The 9,831-nt window shown below is 41.5% G+C and overlaps 1 pseudogene; it reads right to left on the reverse strand.

The window, feature by feature from the left end:
- Positions 1-8,795: 8,795 nt before the first annotated feature.
- LOC122554825 lies at positions 8,796-8,908 on the reverse strand (annotated as a pseudogene).
- Positions 8,909-9,831: the final 923 nt, after the last annotated feature.

Here is a 9,831-nt window from a genome sequence, read left to right on the forward strand (position 1 = left end):
GCATTAGGTCAAGATGCTCAGAGATCTGATACAGACCAATGGGATGAATGGCCTTCTTCTGTACCAGAATAATTCTGTTATTCAGTGAGAAATAAATTTTCAATCTTGCATTCATTCAACAGATTGTTATTGGTTAGTATACTATTATGGTTTGATTAATCCTTGGCTTTGTAATTGGATGAGCTCATTTAGATGCTATTGGGAACATGCCCAGGCAGCACCTGCTTGCATGCCAAGCTAAGACACTGTCATAAGCCGCAGAGGCTGATGTACTGCCGACAACCCGCCAAGAGACCAGACCAAGACCCACCATGAACCACTGAGAGACCAGGCCAGGACTGCTAAAAGACTGAGTGAAATCTGCTACTAGCTATTGAGAGACCCAGGCTGGCACCCACTAAGAGACCAGCTCGGAAGCCGCTATGAGTCACAGAGGGACTAAGGAGTCACTGAGGGGCCAGTCGGGACCCACAACGAGCTACTGAGACACCAAGCCGAGACCCACCACGAGCCGCTAAGAGACCAGGCTGCGACCCACCATGAGCCACTGAGACACCGAGTTGAGACCTGCCAGAAGTGACTGAGGGACCAGTCCAGACCCACCATGAGCCTCTAAGAGACCAGACCAAGACCCACCATGAGCCGCTAAGAGACCCGTCCGGACCCACCATGAGGAAGGTGAAGAAACATCAAGAAGTAAAAAAAAGAAAAGAGGAAAAGAAGTAGGAAATGAGAAATTAGCAGACAGAACTGAGCAGTTCCTGCTGGAGCATCCTATACTGTCACTATCTTGCTATTAGGTAGTTTAGTCAAGGTTTGATTTTTGAGGTGAAACATTTTTCAGAGCCTTTTCTTCAGAGGTTACATACTTAGAAAAATATTGTTATAGATTTAGTAAATTTTAAGGGCTAACAATATTTCTTGATTCTGTGATTTCCTGCAAAATCTACAATTCAATGTATTGTATTTAGATTAGATTCCCTACAGTGTGGAAACAGACCCTTTGGCCCAACAAGTCCATGCTGACCCTCCAAAGAGTAACCCACCCAGACCCATTCCCCTCTGACTAATGCACCTAACACTATAGGCAATTTAACATAGCTAATTCACCTGACCTGCACATCTTTGGACTGTGGGAGGGAACCGGAGCACCCAGAGGAAACCCATGCGGACAAAGGGAGAATGTGCAAACTCCACACAGACAATCACCTGAGGCTGGAATCAAACCTGGGACACTGGTGCTGTGAGGCAGCAGTGCTAACCACTGAGCCACCGTGCCGCCCATATTTATAGCAGGCTTCCAGTCCTATTGCTGATGGTAAATTGGACCATATAAAAAACAATGGGAGAATTACCAATGCAATGCAAAATATGTTATTGTACTGTTACAATGAAGTTGTGCCAAAGATGGTCTCCTTATTTAAGGTCACAAAACTGGATTATAAATCTTAAATTCACTTAGTGTTTTGTTGCTGGTGAGGGCTTTGTTTTAGATTGAGATCTGCCTGTAATTTCCTGGTTGAGAATAAACAAGTGTAAAGTAACTGTCTTTCTTTCTCTCTATACATTTATTTATAGTTTAAAGTGTGACAACCGAAATGTGGCAATCAACACAAGATTTTTCATGGTGACTCTGAAATGACAATACCACAGATTCTAAATTGGAGGAAGGGGTCTTCCACTGAATGGATTTCCAAAGAAGATCGAGAGATATGCTGAAGTATGTATTAATAGGATGGGTTTCAAAATAAATTGAGGAAGGTCTATGCATCAATCTTACCAATGATATAACACTTGTTAATATTTATATAAAAAATAAACGTTGTGCATCATCCAGGCCTTTATTCATTTGATGGAGAACAATGGCACCTACTGACATCTACTGTATCTCGGTAGACATTTGATTCAGCCATTTTTCATAAAACAAAAGATCCCCATATCACAAATGAGCAGATTGTGACTGTGTGTGGGTAAAAAAATCAGTGAAATGGCAGAATGCCAAATTTTGACAAGTCCGTTAAAGCATTTGCCAGAGGTGAGCATTAGAGAGCCAGTCAGGGTACAAACCATCAATGGTTTCAACAAAACGCAGCCCCTTGGGACTTGAGTGGAGCAGTTGTCACCTTGATTATATGAACTGGAAGTGAATAATCAGATATACCATTGCAACCACTGGCATATGCAACTGGAGAAATTATTCCTCAACTGCAAGCAGTTGATGAAGAAGTGGGTAAAGCAGTACTTGCACAGCTCACACAAACCATCAGAGTCAGAGGTCCACATTGCTCCACAGCAACCCAAGATCAGAAATGGAACAACAATGGGTACCACAGCAATAACAAATGATATAGGAATTACATCTCTTGGGAAACAACACCTAAGTGAACTGGCAATGACAGTAACACGCATGTGTGCCAGATTTAAGGACTGTATGCACAGTGCATATGCATAGACTGATGTGAATAACAAACTGATAAAGCATGAGAACATTTATGTATATATTTGGTAACTTGGGTAACTCAATATGTTCATGATAATTCACTCAACATTTTTCTTTTGCTTGCATAAGAAAGAGAGATATTACGATTGAAAGACAATCATGTACAAATGTCCCTCATAGATATGCGTCCACCACCATGAGGTTACACAAATTGGAGGCAGACATCTTAAACTCATTCAATAAAGGCTTTGTACTGTATGCATTCAAAACAATTTTCTTGCAAAGTTGCTGCTTTAAATGGCTACAACTAGTAAATATCTATGTCCATCTGCATAGTTTAAAAGTCTTGTCAATGCACAAAACCACAACTGTGTATCTCCTTCAGAGATTAATAGCCTTATCCTCAAATTGGGGGACTAATCACTCTGATGTTAGTTACCATAATTTGCAATTACTGTAGCTATTTTCCTGAAGCAAATCTGATCACATGATGTGGGGTTCAGTCAGTAAATGATGTTTTGTGGGTATCGTCAGAGTACTGATGTGATAGAAGAGCTGGTAAAAATCTATTCAATTTAATGAAGGATTTTGAAAGAAGCAGCCTGTGAAGGAAGACAGCAATTCAAAAAGAAATTCTTAAAATCTGGGCAATGCTGACAAGGCCAGCAATTATTGCCCATCCTTCATTCCTCTTAAACTTAGTGTCTTACTAAAGCATTTCTGAGTGTGATTCAGAGTCAATTCCACTGCTGTCAATTTAGAATCACATCTGAGAAGCTGCACAGGACTGACAGATTTCTTTTTCCTCTTTGTGAACTGGAAGGGTTTTTATATGAATTGGTGATAGTTTCATGACCACCATTATTGGGATTGGATTTTAATTCCAGGCTTTTATTGATTAAATTTAAATATCAGCATCTGCCATGGTAGAATCTGAATCAGTTTCCTGAGACCCTTTCACTTGAACCTCTGGATTACTGGTTCATTATACTCCCCTCTCCCCTATTACTTAGTGTATGATGAAGAATTAGGAAAGTTTAAAATACCCAAGGAAGACTTGCTTTTTAAGTAGTTAAACCAGTCTCTCAATATGTTCATCCTCAGGGCACCCAAGGGAGACACAGAACAAAAGCAATTCTCTTGCTTTGTCCTCAACAAGCTATTGAAATTTTGCCCACATTGATCTGTTGTTTAGGGGCTATAAATGTGCAATGTCACTTCTTTCAACACAGCTTGAGAATTACTTTAATGGAGTTTTCTACCACGAGCAATATTTCCTTTCTTAAAGCTCACTTACATGGATTTAAATCATCAGAATTCTTGTTTTGTGTTTCCCTACAGCGACTGTTCCCTCCTCCGGTTCTTGCTCACTTCTTCTGAATCTGATACCATTCTTTCAAAATTACACACAACTTTTGATAAAACATCCATTCGGAAAACTGAATGCAATATTGCCAAGCTGTTACAGCAATCAGTGCTTATTCTTCTTCTGCACATAGATATTCACCCATCTCCTCAATTGCAACAAGGTTAATTTATGAAAGGTCCCCTGCCTTGTAGATAGCTTTCTCCCAAACACAAATGAAATTATGTTTTTAAAGGAGCTAATCCAATCAGGCCCTCTTGAATTAACACAAAGTATTTATTAAATATTAAACACAGAAGGTCAAAGTAACATAACATGCATACCCATAATTTAGAAATAAGAGACTTGTCCAAAGAAGAAAGAAGTTTTAATAAAAAAAATATAGTTCAGTCTCTGAACTGTTCATAAAAAGTGGCCTGTAATAACTGAGTAAGCCTGACTGAAAAGGAATATCATTTATTGTTGAATGTACACTTGTCCCAACTCAGGGAAGGCAGTTCTAAGGATCCGTCCCTAGGTTGGCTTTCTATTCAACCTACTCAGCAATGCTATTACATACCTGGGATTGAACCCAGGTCTTTCATTCCAGAGGTAGAGACACTACCACTGGGCCACAAGAGGACTTTCCTACTGCACCTGGTATTCCCAGGTTGTCTCCTATCCAAGTACTAGCCAGGCCAGAGTCTGCTTAGCAGCAGGAATCAGACAAGATCAAGCTTTTTCAGATGAGTAATAGCCTTAGGCTGGGTCTGCTTTATAAAGGGGCTTTCTGAATGAATTCCAGCTGGGCACACCATTGTGTAACAAGTGAATTCATACTCAATGGCTATTACATACCTGGGATTGAACCCAGGTCTTTCATTCCAGAGGTAGAGACACTACCACTGGGCAACAAGAGGACTTTCCTACTGCACCTGGTATTCCCAGGTTGTCTCCTATCCAAGTAATAGCCAGGCCAGAGTCTGCTTAGCAGCAGGAATCAGACAAGATCAAGCTTTTTCAGACGAGTAATAGCCATAGGCTGGGTCTGCTTTATAAAGGGGCTTTCGGAATGAATTCCAGCTGGGCACACCATTGTGTAACAAGTGAATTCATACTCAATGAGGAGATTAGGTAATGATTCCCAATGGGCCTTAAAAGGGTTGTCATATCCTTCCCTCTCTTCATCAAGGATTCTCCTCACTCCTGTGAATTTGGGGTGTCTTCCTTCTCTTTTCCCATGGCCCCATTCCTGCTGCTGACCAGGTTTGGTCAAGGGATGTATAATAATAGGTGACCGTCTCTTCTTTGAAGACTGACTGCAGGGGGCTCATCCACAGTGGTGTGCCCATTGAAAAATCGTGTCTTTTGAGAGTTTCTGCCAGATGTTGCTGATGTTTCTTTTCTTTATGGCCTTCTGCCCAGTTTTGACCATGTATAATACTGGTCCCATTTTATTAAAGGATAACTCCTGGAATACTTGGATGGCCACCGCAAAGTTCCTGACATGGGCCATATCTCTCCCAGCTACTTTTTGAGACCTGAGAAAAACTTTGACTCCATTGTATTCCTTGGAATAGGAGCCCCTTTCCTTGGTTTTCACCTGCTCTTCAACAGGGTATATAATCTGTCCTTCTCAATCCTGTACCCACAGTATGTAACCTTGTTTCACTGGAACATTTTTCCTTTTTTAGTCTGATGGTGGATGTAGAAAAATACCGAAGATCTTCAAACTCTCCACATGCTGTTTTGCAGTGGCCCCTGACATTTCAATGCCATTCAGATAGACTGCCATCTGGGCATGCCTTGGAGAATATTCTCCATTACCCTTTGAAAGATGATGAATGCCAAATATACCCCAAAGGGCAACCAAGCATACACATATCATTCTTTGTAAGTATTTATAGTAGCACACTTCCCAGATGGCCCTTCAAGCTCCAGTTGGAGGTAGATGTGGCTCTTTCTTAGTTTAGAAAAGCTGTGACCCCCAGCTAGTTTTTCAAACAAATCTTGAGTGCATGGCATAGGATATCTGTCTAAGGGGGAAACTCTGTTAACTGTCAACTCATAATCCCCACAGTGCCGGATCGAGTTGTCAGGTTTCACAACTGGGACTACAGGCACAGTCCATACAGCAATGATGCCATGCTCCTCTACAACTTTCAATTCAGCTTCTACTTTGACACATAGGGCATAGGAGACAGGCCGTGGATTGAAGTATTTAGATTGGACTTCTAGCTCTATATACACCTTGGCCCTGGTGACTTTGACTTCCTGAAATCTTCTTGGAACACTTTGGAATACTTCCCAATAACTCCATATAGATTGCCAGTAATCATTTTAAAGATCTCTTGCCGATCCAGGCATATTTTCTACAACCAGTCCCTCCCCAAAAGGTTTGGACCTGGCCTTTGAACAAGTAAAGGGGTTCAGATTGTCTTTTGCCTGCATGCAACTAGGGTTACATTGTTCTTAATAATATGTAAGGGCTCCACTCTGTGTATGTGGCCAGCCTTGCTGTCTCACAGACTTAATTGCAAGATGCCCCATCGGAGTTTTCTAAAGGATTTCTCCCCAACAATAGATACAATGGTGCCATTTACCACTGAGGCCCTTTAGTTGAAGTTTTACCTTAACTGAGACCACTATGGGAGAGTGATGTAATTTAGCACCATCAATCCTTGGACTGATTTATTTGCAACAGGCGGCAGCATTTTGTATGTTTTGATAACCTTATCTGGGACTGACTCTATGACTATAAGAGCAGTCTTGTAGACATTCTTGCTTTTCCCTGTATTGTAGAGAAACTTCCTGCCTAGTTCTGGAACTCTGCAGCCTTTGACTCCAATTGCATTTCCTTAGCAACCAACAGGAGCCACACAGATCATCCACTGGGAACTTGTCTCCGCAGTATGGAGGCCACCCAAGATTGAGGACAGTACTGTCCATGGACCCCTGAAGCTCCTGAGACCCATTCTCTGTGTTTTCATGGGAAAGGTTAAACTAAGTGATCCCTCAACCTTCCCTGAAGTGCTGACCTGCACTCAGTGTTACATAATTTCCGCAATCTCTCCAAGAAATCAGTGACTGGTTCCCCAGGAAACTTTGCCTTGTTAAACCTTGTTAACGTTGAAGTGCTTGAGATCATAGTGCTCCGCTACCACATTTATCAGTTCATCAAAGGATTTTGATTCCAGGTTTGCCAGCTCGATTCATCTCTTTATGATGCTGAAAATTGGGACCCTAAAAGCAGTCTAGGGAATGGTTTTTTTGTTGACATTCCCCTTTCTCCTGTTTGCCTGGAAAAATTATCTCATTCTTTCAGTGTACTAGGGCCAATCTTCCATAGCTGTGTCATAAGGTTCCAGTTTCCCCAACAGAGGCATTTCTGATATTTCCCTGTCATGATCTTATCAGGTTCAATGAAAAACAAACCTGTATGAAACTTTTCTTTACTCATCGCCAATCACAGGAAGCCTGACTAGAAAGGAACATCATTTATTGTAAAATACAAAAATAAAAATACTCCTCATGGTGTAGATAGGCTAGTCCCAGTCTGGGGCAGATAGTTCATAAAATGCCTACAGCGTGGAAACAGACCATTCTGTCCATCAAGTCCACACTGACACTCCAAAAAGCTTCCCGCCCAGACACCCCCCACCCACCCCCACCCTATCCCTGCATTTATCATGGCCAATTCCCCTAACCTGCACATCTTTGGAAAGTGGAAGGAAACTGGAGCACTCAGAGGAAACCCATGTAGACACGGGAAGAATGTGCAAACTCCACACAGACTTTTGCCCAAAGCTGGAATCAAACTCCTGAGTAATAACTGGCTGATCTCATAGCTACCTCACACTACTTCAATTAAACCAGACAATCTACAGCCCCTTGGGACCTAACTCCCCAAATCTCTAACCAAACCCAAATCCCTCAAGTCAGGTCCCAAGGGGCTGTAGATAGTCTGGGAAAGGTTTAATTGGAGTAGTGTAAGGTAACTATGAGTTCGGCCTGTTATTAATCAGGAGCCAGACGACATATTTAATTGTCTAACTTTTTCTGAGTAACTATTTTACTTAGTTTCATCATATCCTGAGTCTGCTTTATAGAACATAGAACATAGAACATAGAACAATACAGCGCAGAACAGGCCCTTCAGCCCTTGGTGTTGCACCGACCTGTGAACTATTCTAAGCTTATCTCCCTACACTATCCCATCATCATCCATGTGCTTATCCAAGGATTGTTTAAATCTCCCTAATGGGGCTGTGTTAACTACATTAGCTGGTAGGGCATTCTACGCCTTTACCACTCTCTGAGTAAAGAACCTGCTTCTCACATCTATCACCCCTCAATTTGTAGTTATGCCCCCTTGTACAAGCCGACATCATCATCCTAGGGCAAAGGCTTTCACTGTCTACCCTATCTAATCCTCTGATTATCTTGTATGTCTCTATGAAATCCCCTCTTAGCCTTCTTCTTTCCAATGAGAACAGACCCAAGTCTCTCACCCTTTCCTCATAAGACATTCCCTCCAGACCAAGCAACATCCTGGTAAATCTCCTCTGCACCTTTTCCAATGGTTCCACATCCTTCCCGAGACATGGCAACCAGAACTGTACACAATATTCCAAGTGTGGCCGCACTAGCGTTTCGTATATTTGCAGCATGATGTTGCAGCTCCGGAACTCAATCCCTCTACCAATGAAAACTAACACACTGCATGCCTTCTTAACAACACTATCCACCTGGGTGGCAACTTTCAGGAATCTATGTACATGGACTCCAAGATCCCTCTGCACATCCACACTACCAAGAATCTTTTCCTTGACCCAGTACTCTGCCTTCCTGTTATTCTTCCCAAAGTGCATGACCTCACATTTAGAATGTTTTTTTTTATTTAACCTATATTTCTATCAACCTGTTCAGTGATATTACTGTATACTTCTGGAGTAGTTGGGACTGCTGGTCCAAGAGTAGGGAATCTACCACTGCACCACAAGAGGGCCCCGAAACACATGATATGATGTCATGAACTCAATGGCAATACCTTAACCATTTGTGTGACGTAAGGTCATAAGGATCCCTTCCATCCTTATCAAGGACAGTGCTAACCTTCTCTCAGGGTTCAGGAGATGAGTTCCAGCTGGGCAGGCGATTGCCTGCTACAAAGGAAACTCATACTCAATGCGCTCCATAAGGAAATTAATTAGTGGCTGCCCATGGACCTTAAAGGGGTTATCAGAATGCGATTTCAGAAGAAATTACCAGTAAAATTGGCACTTGTAGGTGAACAGTTAGCTTCATAATCCTTAGTTTTGTAAATTGGTTGAGATTCTGTATTTCTGATGTCTTTATACCATGACTAATGGCTGAGCTTGTCCAGCTTTAACTGCTGTGAGCATCAGGAGGAAAAATGTCAGAAATGTTCTCTTTCAGCTTTTGGCCTCTCTGACCTCAATGGGTTTCTAGAAGACCACTGTTGATGCTAATACCTTTGATCCCTTCAAGTTATTGCAGAAGAGCAGGTTGTACATTTACATTCACAGTCATTTTTGTCAATACCAGCTTTAAAAATCATTTTGGAATTGCATATAAAAAATATTCTCAGTACATTAGAGTTCTGATCACGGCATAAAAAACATAAATGCAAATCAGAAAGGAACTTCTGTTTAGTGTTGAGTTTTTTTAGCAATTAATTAGAACATTTTACAAGTTCCCTGAAATGTTTTATTAAAGGAAATTTATGTTTATAATGTTGTGATAGCTCTATTTGTTCTCAACAGTATGGTAATGCTGGCAAGGCCTCATTTACCCATTCCTAGTTGCCCTCATATGATAGCAGTGATTCCTCTCCATGAACTATTCTCAACATCAATACTCTTGAGATTGCCGTTGATGAGAACCTTAACTGGATGAGACATGTCAATACAGTGTCTTTAAAAGCAGAACACTGTGATGATGAATGTCAGGGGAGCTTACTGGATTCCCAATCACAACTCTTTTCTCACTCTGCCAGTCTGTCTATGGCCAGATCGCACCACTG

The sequence above is a fragment of the Chiloscyllium plagiosum genome, chromosome 11 (assembly GCF_004010195.1).
Source record: "Chiloscyllium plagiosum isolate BGI_BamShark_2017 chromosome 11, ASM401019v2, whole genome shotgun sequence".
Taxonomy (NCBI): Eukaryota; Metazoa; Chordata; class Chondrichthyes; order Orectolobiformes; family Hemiscylliidae; genus Chiloscyllium; species Chiloscyllium plagiosum.